The following is a 2,916-nucleotide window of genomic DNA, read 5'->3' as shown; positions in this document are numbered from 1 at the left end:
TCAACTTGATTCTTAGGACTTTTCTTCCCTGGTCACAGATGTTTCCAAGTGTCTAAGAAAAAGACTTAAGAGGCCACTTCAGAGAATTGCTTTCAAATGAATCAAAGGCGTGGGGGACGAGGCGCGCCCTGGCCCCCCGCCCTGGGGAAGGTGGCCGCGCCAGCTCCCAGTGAGTGTGCCCGGGACCATGCTTCACCGGGGCCCAGCCCGAGGCACCCTGTCGGACTGGAGAATGCCAGGTTGTCCGAGGCCGCTCGCCTACCGGGTCCTGCTGGAAGGGTCAGCTTCCGGGGGCTCGCTCTGTGCCCAGGTCCCCACCCAGGGAACCGCGGGTCGGGGCGGCCTGCACACTGGCCCGGGGCCGAGGCGGCCTTGCAGAGCGGCCTGCCTGCAGACCTGGCCGGGCCCTCCTGAGTCTGTGCTTCCGGACACCCCGCCCTGCCTCATGGGCGCCCCTGGCCGTTCTCCGGCTCCTCTTATGGATTCGAAGTCCCTCGGCGGCTGGGGAGAGGCTGCTGGCTCCAACCGGTGCCGCTCTGATGGCCCACACCCACCTGACCTGGGTACTGACACGCGGAAGGTCCCCGGGTGGGGGTGCAGGGAGAGACACGGCAGAGCGCGTGAACCCTGCACCAGCCCTGGCTGGAGTGTGGACTGTTTCTAGTGACGTGTACTGTGAACTGTCTTCTGTATGATGTATTTTGTAATGTATTTTTTTCCTCTACCAAAGGATGAAACAAATAAAATTATTTAAATAGTTTGGCTTTAATAAAACTACTTATTATTTGTAAATACTTAAGCAATATCCATACCCAACATGGGGCTGAAACTCACAACCCTAGAATCAAGGGTCACAGGCTCCACCAGCTGTGGGCCCTGCTGATAAAAGTATTTATCTTTCTATTGAGAGACAGAGAAAGACAGGGCGTGAGCAGGGGAGGGGCAGAGAGAGGGAGACAGAATCTGAAGCAGCTCCAGGCTCTGCGCTGTCAGCACAAACCGTGAGATCATGATCTGAGCCGAAGTCAGATGCTTAACCGACTGAGCCACCCAGGCGCCCCCTTGTTTATCTTTTTATTTTTTTTATTTATTTTTTTTTAATTTTTTTTTTTTTTTTCTAGGAGAGAGAGACAGCATGAGCAGGGGAGGGTCAGAGAGAGAGGGCGTCACAGACTGAAACAGGCTCCAGGCTCTGGAGCTGGCAGTCAGCACAGAGCCCGACGCGGGGCCCGAACCCACGAACCGCGAGATCATGACCTAAGCGAAAGTCGGACGCTTAACCAAGCCACCCAGGCGCCCCTTATTTATCTTTTTAAAGTCTATTTATGTATTCTAAGAAAGAGCGTGAGCACAAGCAAGGGAGGGGCAGATAGAGAATCCCAAGCAGGCTCCATGCTGTCAGCGCAGAGCCCGACACAGGGCTTGAGCCCACAAACCATAACATTGTGACCTGAGCAAAAACCAAGAGAGTCAGATGCTTAACGGACTGAGCCACCCAGGCGCCCCACTAAATGAAATTATTTAATGTAACAGTGCAGTGGCGCCTGGGTGGCTCAGTCCATTGAGCATCCAACTTTGATCTCAGCTCAGGTCTAGATCTCAGGGTCATGAGTTCAAGCCCGGCATCAAGCTCCACGCTGGGCATGGATCCTGCTTAAACATTTTTTAATTTTTTATTATTAAAAACTTTTTTTAATGTTTTTATTTATTTCTGAGAGAGAGAGAGACAGCGCGAGCAGGGAAGGGTCAGAGAGAGAGGAAGACACAAAGACTGAAACAGGCTCCAGGCTCTGAGCTGTCAGCACAGAGCCCGACGTGGGGCTCAAACCCACAAACTGTGAGATCATGACCTGAGCCGAAGTCAGCCGACTGAGCCACCCAGGCGCCCCCTTAAACATTTTTTTAAATAAAGGAACAGTGGGGTCCCTGTTCACGGACATGAAGGGCAACGCCAGCCCTGGGGAGTGGAGAACAATTAGAAGAGAGCCTCTACCTTTCCTGTCAAACCTCACTCCCCTTCCTGACCTTGAACTGAGGGTCTCTCTAAGCAACACAGCACCGGCACCGGAGAGAGGTGCGGCAAGAACATCCGGAGCACAGCGCCCAGGCGCTCCCTGCACGAGGAGGCAAGGAGGAGCAGGAGCCGCTCAGGACAGTGGGGTTCGCGGGGGCCAGCACACCACGGCGGCTCCTGGCCTCGCAGGGCAGGGCTGGGGACGGTGGCCACACGGAGGGATCGACACCCAAACGCATGAATCGTGCCAACATGTATTCAAGGTGATGGCTCCCCGATCCTACTCTGGAATGCCAGGAAGACCCAGCGCCGGGCCCCTCCATGCTTCAGAACCACAGGGCACCACGTGCTGCCCTGTGCGCGGGTCCGGAGGAGACGTGGGGCGGCCTCAACCCCACGGAAGCTCCAGACACGGGACGCGCAGAGAAGTCTGTGTCCTCTGAGAGGTGAGCCGGGGGCGAGGCGGCAGCTGTGGGCGCCGGGGCCTCCTCACCCCAAGATCCAAGAGTGCAACGTATCTGAGGACAGGGCAGGCCGACCGGGACCCGGAGGGTGCACGGTGGCCCCATCATTTAAACTTTTCAAACACCAGGATGTGTGGCTGGAGGAGGGACAGACCGTCTTGGTGGGAAGGAAGGAACACCCGGCCCCCTGGAGAAGTTCAGCTGGTTCTTTGGGGGAAATGCTGGGTGAAGGTGCAGCACCCAGCCCGGCATGGGGGTGGGGGGGGAGGGCGCGTGGACAGACACAGGGCAGGTACCTCCAAGTTCAAAGCACCAGCGATTTTTCCTTTGAGGATGTGATGGATGACCTGGTCCAAAGTCCAAATGCCTGCAAAACACAACAAAGGAATCTTGGTGGCACCAAGTCAGGCCCCAGAGAAGAAATGGGGGGGGGGAATG

Source organism: Crocuta crocuta, unplaced genomic scaffold, assembly GCF_008692635.1.
Source record: "Crocuta crocuta isolate KB4526 unplaced genomic scaffold, BGI_CrCroc_1.0 scaffold528, whole genome shotgun sequence".
NCBI lineage: Eukaryota > Metazoa > Chordata > Mammalia > Carnivora > Hyaenidae > Crocuta > Crocuta crocuta.
This window is presented reverse-complemented; position numbering follows the sequence as displayed.